Source organism: Homarus americanus, unplaced genomic scaffold (assembly GCF_018991925.1).
Source record: "Homarus americanus isolate GMGI-L3 unplaced genomic scaffold, GMGI_Hamer_2.0 scaffold23598, whole genome shotgun sequence".
NCBI classification, from domain to species: Eukaryota; Metazoa; Arthropoda; class Malacostraca; order Decapoda; family Nephropidae; genus Homarus; species Homarus americanus.
In genome coordinates this window covers 3898946-3907844 of record NW_024731054.1, presented here as the reverse complement: position 1 = coordinate 3907844, position 8899 = coordinate 3898946, and the positions used below count along the sequence as shown (strand labels likewise).

The 8899-nt window shown below is 40.4% G+C and overlaps 1 long non-coding RNA gene across 3 annotated transcripts; it reads left to right on the top strand.

Annotated features, from left to right (window-relative positions):
* The first annotated feature begins 32 nt into the window (after window positions 1–32).
* On the top strand, window positions 33–7585 carry LOC121867526. 3 transcript variants are annotated; one of them, XR_006089172.1, is made up of 4 exons: window positions 33–319; window positions 3400–3466; window positions 7163–7279; window positions 7441–7585. It is a non-coding gene; the product is annotated as an uncharacterized LOC121867526 (long non-coding RNA). The 3 variants fall into 3 exon arrangements; XR_006089171.1 differs by lacking the exon at window positions 3400–3466 and having other exon boundaries at window positions 39–319; window positions 7163–7283; XR_006089170.1 differs by lacking the exon at window positions 3400–3466 and having other exon boundaries at window positions 84–319.
* The last annotated feature ends 1314 nt before the right edge of the window (window positions 7586–8899 follow it).

The following is an 8899-nucleotide window of genomic DNA, read 5'->3' as shown; positions in this document are numbered from 1 at the left end:
ATATGTGTGTGAGAAGTGTTTTATAGAGAAGTAAGTAATCCCTTCTTATAATAAAGTGTGTATGATACCTTTCGTTTATTTCCTCTTAATTTTCTATTTATTTCTGTTTATTTACTTATTTTTACTCTTTCTCTGTTCCCCCACAGGCATGCCGGCACCTGGGGCCCATCCACTCCAGTTCTCCACATCAATTGACCACCCTGCGGACATGCTAGTGGACTACGTATCTACGCCAAGGACGTCGTCCCCTACCAACCTCTCGGCGTCCCTCTTGAAGACGACATTACCGACGTACACGCCATCACAATCATACTAAAAGGTATGTCCCCTCAAAATTGTCACTGCCTATGGCCTGGCACTTGACATTATTAGGGACCTGCCACGCTTTGCCATAAACAGATAAATATTACCGGGAATTCTCCCCCCACACACTCATCATTCTGTCACTTTATGTAACTTGCTGACAAAACCCAGGACCCTTCAGGCTTTTACGCCCTTAATGCATGAGTCATAAAGGCAAGCATGAACTCCGCATGCTTCCCAGATGGGCACTGTAAACGCTTCTGCGCTTCACCTTGCACAGGATATAAGGGGGTGCCCAATAAACTAGCCCTCTCTGGGTCGATCTATAATGAACACAGAAGAAAAGAGAATTAGTTAATAAAAAAAGAGTACGGTAGGCCAGTAGAAGGTTTGCCCTCCCAATGCGTGTGTGGCTCATCCTACGACATCGGCCATGCCGTGGTGAGAATTCTGTCGAAGGCTTCAAACACATCCAACAAATCCAGGGTGGACGTCAGTGCCTCAGGATTCTGGATGCAGGGACAGCGAGCCTTCTTTGACATGAGGATTTTCGATCCAATGGCCGCATGTAACCATAACCTAGCACTCGACGCTGCACACAGGAGGAACGAGAATTAAAAGATCAGGGCATATGGTGGGATGGGACCAGGTGCAAGATGTTTCTACGCCAGACTCGCGGAGGTGTTATCTGAACGGAAGTAGCAGCCCAGAAGTTACGTTACAGCCTGGTTGAGATGTCGACTGTCCTTCTCTCTGCTTAGGTCTGCATTGCTCTGCCTCAGGGGAACGAGATCTTCGGTCCCAAATCGACAACGGTCGCATCGATCTGCGGCTCAACTAACTCAACACAGACAGGGTACAGTAATTACTTATGTTTTAGGATATTTAATTTTAAGGTAATAAAATGGTGGGGAAGGTATGGCTACTAGGGGAGGATGGAGGCCACGTATTCGAAAAAAAAATAGTAGTTGTAGTAGCAGTAAAAATAGGACTTCTCTCTCCCCGCCTCCCCGGTCCAACGCCACCTGTCTCCCTTCTCACACACTCAGACCCGCCCTCGTCTGCTCTATTACCAGCACATCATTTGGGCTTGTTCTTATGTCTTGGTCTTGTTCTTGGGTTTTGTTCTTGTTCTTGGGTCTTGATCTTGTTCTTAAGTCTTGGTCTTGTTCTTAAGTCTTTGCACACACACACACACACACAGGCACACACACACACACACACTCTCTCTCTCTCTCTCTCTCTCTCTCTCTCTCTCTCTCTCTCTCTCCAACAGAGATAAAATTTCGTTCCCTGATATCAACACGTGTCCCTCACTTAAGAGAAATCACGAAGCCAGTTATTTGCTCCGTCATCTCACAGTTCCTTGAACTTGTCTCTTTAGGTAATTACAGGTAATAGATAAAGATTTCTGATATCAGTAGATTCTCTGCGCCTTTCAACCCCATGAACGCCGTTTTTTTTAGCGACGTTGTGTATATGAGACAAGGAGATACGTTTTTTAGCTCCATTTTAGGGGTTGAATGCGTGAACTATTGAGAAACCGAACCAGTATTTTGAAATTATATGTTTAATTTTGTCGGAGGTGAGTGAACGTCAGCCGGGAGGAAAGTGGAGCGCAAGTTCGTTTGACTTAGCTTCCAAAGGCGTATGTAAGTTTGGTTTGTTTTGATTAAATGTCGTTAATCCTCGATGGTTTTATTACGGTAAGTGAATAAGTGTAATTTTTGAGAGCCTCTTTCCTCACATCTGAGGGTTGGCGACCACAGTCACCTCTGTAAGTGAATAAAAAAATTACTGTCTAATTGGTTAAGTAAAGAAAAACAATATTTGTGTAATTGTTTTGGGAAATGTAAGCAACATTTGAATCACTTGTTTAAGTAAATTTGGTGTGTATTTGAGCGATCAATTAAAGAAATATAAACTAATATATTAATAGTTACTTGAGAAAATACAAGCAACTTTATAATTTATTCTTTTTCACACATTATCCTCATATGACAACCTAATTAAATACCTACAATCAACGTATATGATCAAATGATTATTTAAGCTAATATGAATAGTAGTACATTGAAACATATGACAGTCTATTGATATAATATACCTTCATATGAATACCATGTAATAGTCTAAATAAGCGCCTACAGTACACGCACTAGGTAACTTAGGGTCTAGTCATCAGATTTCAGATGCGATATTATTTAAACTTAAACCACTTGAGATAAAATGAAGCTGGTAGATGGAGTGATTTCTTCCAATACCTTATCTTTTGTCCTTTTTTTTTTTACGGGCCTTAGGCCACTAGGGCACAGGTCACTGACCCACATCGGGGCCTGGGGGGCGAAAATATTATAATAATAATAATAATAATAATAATAATAATAATAATAATAATAATAATAATAATAATAATAAAGATATACAAAAAATAGATCAAAAGTGAGAATCAATATATGTATGTTGTGTTCTCAATAGTAAGAGAAACAATTGAGACCCTGCAATTGTGTGTAAATGAGGCAGAAAGTCAGATCACCAACCTGGGACTTTGTAAAAATTTTCGTGATGCCATATGGCAGCAGGGTCTACCATTAGACAACACATTATGCTTCCAATACCTTCCCAGGCTGTAGTACCTCCCTGTTTGGTAGCTGCCTACTACCTACCTATCTACTATGGTAGGTATACGTACAGCTACCCCACCTACCTCTTACAAGTGTTTACTATCCCTATTTCCCCACAGTAACGATACCTAGACATAATATAATAATCCCCTGGGGGAATATTTACACACTGAATTGCAACATGTTATTATATACATAGATTCCAGATCATAACATGGATTAATGAGGTTTAGATCATGTGTTGCCAAGCGTTAGTTAGCTCATGTTAACTGGCATTTTTATCGTAGTTCTGACCTTCTGATCTTAACCTTTATGGACCCCTGGATTGGAGTTTAGGGTAGGTAAATGTATGTAGTATATTATTATTATTATTATTATTATTATTGTTATTATTATTATTATTATTATTATTATTATTATTATTATTATTATTATTAAACCAAATACGAACCTCATATCTTCTTCTTGTCAGGTGTTATGGTGACCTCCCCTACCTGTTAACTCTGCTCTCGTCACTCCTTCAACAGTACCCTTTCAACGTGAGTAACAGTGGCCCTTCAACGAGAGTAACAGTGCCCCTTTAATATGAGTAACAGTGCCCCTTCAATGTGAGTAAAAGTGGCCCTTCAATGTGAGTAACAGTGGCATTTCAAAGTGAGTAATAGTACCCCTTCAACGTGAGTAACAGTGCCCCTTCAATGTGAGTAAAAGTGGCCCTTCAACGTGAGTAACAGTACCGCTTCAATATGAGTAACAGTACCACTTCAACGAGAGTAACAGTACCCCTTCAACATGAGTAACAGTACCCCCTCAACATGAGTAACAGTACCCCTTCAACATGAGTAACAATACCCCTTCAACATGAGTAACAGTACCCCTTCAACATGAGTAACAGTACCCCTTCAACATGAGTAACAGTACCCCGTCAACATGAGTGACAGTACCCCTTCAACATGAGTGACAATGCCCCTTCAACACAACCTCTTCCACGTAATAAACAGTAGCCTTTCTGCGTAGCCGAGTAAGTGATATATATCTTTATCTTGGTTTTTTTTGTTTTTAATAATGGGGTGATTAGGTCCGCGTTTACCACACTACGTATCTTGGAAACCACAGATGCGTAGTAACTCGACAGCTTTCAATCGATAAACTGTATTATTTTTTTCTTCCATTGTTCTTTGAAATATCTTGTTGTCTTATCGCTGTGCGTCTTACTTTCATGACCTTAGACTCACGTGAGTTACCTGTCGAATACCAAATTGTGGATTACAAATTGTTCCATGCTGATAGGCAGTCCAGGAAAGGAGGCGGAGTAGCCATCTATGTCAGGAATAATCTGAAGTGCGAAATAAATAAGGAAATAAAAACTGAGCGGAATACAGAAACAATTATGGCGTATCTACGTAGAAGTTCACTCCACCACTCGACATTCCATGATTTATACTTGATAAATGATGATTTAATGAATTCATTTAATTTTCAACATCCATCTAAGTTACTGGTTATACTTTGTCATAACCAATCAGTCATTACCTTTAGTAATAATAAGATAGGATCACAGATACGGGCAGATAATTGCACTTACATTTATTTGTCAAGCTTCCATACAATGATTTACAATTTGCATGGATATATGATTCACTCACGTTCACGTTGTAATAAAATTAATCTTTTAAAAGAGAATTTTAACTTGGGGACACATGTGATTACTCTACTATGGGTATAACTTAACAGAGCCTTAATTCTTCAAGTGATACATTTACTGCCAGCCTGGATTGCTCTTGTCGCAACCAGGCTTCCACACGTGATATTTCCACGGGGATAACAACCTAGGTTAACACACTTAGTCTCGTGTCGACCTTCCACGGCCATAACAACAAAAGGTACTCTTGGTGTACCACACATAGTCTCGCGTCACTGACAGTCACGGTAGACGGTTGTCGCGGCAAGGAGAACTGGTAAGCGTGACTTGAATTAACCATTTAGGTGCAATAGACCAGCCTGGATTGCTTTTGTCGCAACCAGGCTTCCACACGTGATATTTCCACGGGGATAACAAACCTAGGTTAACACACTTAGTCTCGTGTCGATCACAGTCACTGTAGACGGGTGTCGTGCAGGAGAACTCTGTAAGCGTGAATTAATTAACCATTTACTGTAGGTTTAATAGGCCAGCCTGGATTGCTCTTGTCGCAACCAGGCATCCACACGTGATATTTCCACGGGGATAACAAGCTAGGTTAACACACTTAGTCTCGTGTCGACGACGGTTCACAGGACGGAGTGGCGGTGGAGGACTCTGTGTGGTGTGGTGTCCCGCCCCCTTTCAGGAGGGAGAGGATGGAGACGACGTCTTAACTAACCCATGGCTCAGGGGATACTACTTAAAATGAGGTTTTTGGGTGTGAAGCGATGAACAGTACAACACTGTTCCACTGCCCACCCCCCTAAAGGCTGGCTAACATACACTAATTGAAAAATACATGTCCCAGTTATGCCTCGCCGGGCGTCTTATCTCTGGTAAAACAAACTTTGGAGTTGGTTGCGTGGGTAAGCCTAACGCAACCCATGACACATACATTATAGCGATACGAGATAATGCTAGCGTTGTGGAAGCTTGTAGGTGTATATTTCTGTTTGGTTTCGTGTGTGTGTGTGTGTGTGTGTGTGTTTGTTTGTTTGTATAAGTGTGCGTATATGTCTGTCTGTCTGTCTGTCTAGAAACAAGGGGACGTTCCAGTGTGTATGTGTGTGTGTGTTTGTCTCTGTCAGTCTCTCTGCCTAGAAATTTTTAGGAATGTTTTGATACTTGTCTGTTTATTTATGTCTTTGTTTGTTAGTATATTTGTATGTGTATCTGTATGTGTATGAGGTGTTTCTTTACAGCATCAATTACGAGAAATAATTTACGAACCTCTGATTGTTTTCGTTCTCTGATTTACATGTTGACTATACAATGACCACCTCCCTGATGGCCGTCCCTCCTTACTAGCAAAAACATCCATCAGTTAGGTAAGGAAAGATTAGTGTTATGGTTAGTAAATGTAGTCATTAGGGACATTATATTTAGTTTAGTTACTCATAAAATAAAATTACATTTTTTTTATCTTAATATGTAGTCATTTTCTATAGTGTAGATGGATAGCTTAGCTACACATGTATTATCCATCCCAAGAGGTGATCTTAAGGGGCTGTCTTGTTCTTCACTGACGTTATTAATTCATACCCTCATGAGCACCAGATTATACATTTTCCAAGAAAAAAATTAGCAGCAGTTTGGTGTCAAAATGAGTAGCAATGTTTATTTTGGTTTTTTAGGACGAGTTGAATGTATTTACTTTTATCCTCTTCACCACTGATCGGCTCATTGCTCCAATGTTGGTCAAGTCTTGTCTTGAAAGAGCTTACACTAGGTGCCGTCACAACACTTTCTGGTAGATTGTTCCAAGAGTTCATAACTCTCACTCCGAAAAAGTTTGCCTTCACAGTTTTCTGGACTTGCGGCTTCTTCAATCTTGAGCTGTGACCCCTTGTGAGGCGAGCGTCCACCAACTCAAAGTAAGGCAAAGAAGCTTTACAGATACGATATAGTCGTTAAATATATGTAGTGTTTTGTGTATTGTTAAGATTATCTGGATAGATTATTTTGATATTGTGAAGATATAGTGATTAGATGGTGATTGGTAAAAGGAGGAAGATAATATAAATGATTGGAAGTAAAGTTGTGGAGGTTGGGTGAGGGAAAAGATAAGTCAAGTGTAGAAAGAAGTCTTTTAAATTTGTAATATCGCAAAGGTCAGGAAATAAATAAATATCGTTGAACAATGGTCATATTGTATCGATTGCCATTTATTTTCGCAACTGATTTATAAACTTTACTGGGGTCGGGTTTCTTTGAAAGTATCGACGTTACACTCTAAAGAAAACGTGTTTACGGTCTTCCATACACTGTATGTGTGTTTTTATACTCAAATATACACGAGCAAACACACACACACACACACACACACACACACACACACACACACGGGCGCGCGAGCATACAAAGCATACAAAAACATAAATACATATATACACATACGTATACAAGAGTTTACGGAGATTGTACGCACACAAAAGCAAATATTCATACATAAACGAATGTGCACACACACACAAACACACACACGCACACACACCATCACCATCACCACCACCACCACCAGCTGGCTATAATATTAATGATTGTCCTACAGAGCGACCTTGCCAGGGAGAGACACAAAATCCCAGCTGGACCAACCTTTATAAACCCAGCTGACTCCAGACTGCGCATGCAAGTAACCTCTGTCTCCGAACACCTTCCCCTCACCTACGTATGTATGTTTATATACGCTTTGTTTGACACGAGTATAAAGTTTATGGATATTAGTGCGTATATGATGTACATAGATGTTAGTGTATTGGTATTATATTAGGAGTTTATTTTTGTTGTTGTTGCGTATTTGGGGTTAATGACTGTTTGTTTTGGTCGAAGGATTCGGACACGGTTGAGTGGCATTCCATTCCTGGCCGTAGTCAGCTGAGCGGGCGAGAGTCTCCACCCCGCAACTGAACAACGACCTGCACTCATCCGTCCTTTATACTGACTTCTCCCGCCCTTCCACAGTCTCTCAGCTACTACTGGTGAGTACCTCACGTTGCTTCAACCCTCCAGTGACCTTCATGCTGAGTACAGTGACGTGACACTCTCGTTGTGTGGTTTAAAAGTCCCGATATTGAGAGGGTTGCCACGTTGGCTATATTGATCGGACATTGTGAGGAGGTCGTGCGGTGTTGCAGTTGGACACCTTCTCTTGAACGAAAAATATTCGTCATTAATTTGATAGAGGATGAAAAATTGTATTATTAGAGGAGAGACTGTTCTGACTGAGTAAAGACTGGTATTTTCGTAAAGACAGCTAAGGTCAGTATTTTGATAAAGACACTCTGATAAAGATTAGTTTTTGGATAGAGTGAAGAGTAACCTTTTGATAGGCAAGGTGAAGATTATTTTCAAAGACCTAGACTGATAGGCGTAAAATATTCAAACGTGTGGTAATGGAAGGCTTACCATCGTACCTAAGTCGTGGCAATATTATTCCAGACATTTCGTTGAGTGACGCCTCGTCCTTACAGAATAATTTAATAATACTAACGCTACCAGAAATGTTTAATACTTACTTAATTACAGTGGTGCTTTCCATTAGGACTAATAAACAATTCTAGAACGACATTGAGGGAGAAACGTTGCTAATTTAACTAGAGATATTAACGTAATTATTTAAACATTCAAGTAGTAACCCTGAAAAAAGATAACAGTACTACGTTTTCTTTTATAATCTCATGGTTATGTCTCTTGGTATTCCCTTTACTTATTCATAAAACAATTAGTCTCTTACACATTAATATTAGTATGTAAGGAAATTATTGACGTCAAATATAAAAAAAAAATATTGAATGAAAGGGAATTCGGTGTTGAGTTGATGAATTTGTAGATGAGGGACAACGGTGTCCACACATATACCATGACGCATCAGATGGACCGAAACTGGGTCATTGCTATCATCCCCCCCCCCCAAATCGTTAATCAATATGCTGCACGAAATTACGATAGACTGGATAGGGGGGGGGAGGAAGGGAGGAAGGGGGTCTTTATGACAGCTCAATGGTGACAAGTTTATCGGGCACAGTGTATAGGGCCTGGTCGAGGCGGAAGGGAGTGATATTTTTGTGTTTTTGGGGGAGGAGGAGGAGGATAAGTGGCAACGTTGTGTGTGTGTGTGTGTGTGTGTGTCTGTGTGTGTGTGTGTGTGTGTGTGTGTGTGTGTGAGTGTGTGTCGAGTTATATTTAGTTAAGGTACTGGCTTAACTAGGTGAATTATTCAAACCGCCACACGACGCCAGTTTGAAGTGTGTGTTTGTCTCAGCTGTGAGGTCGTGTGGTGAGGAAAGAG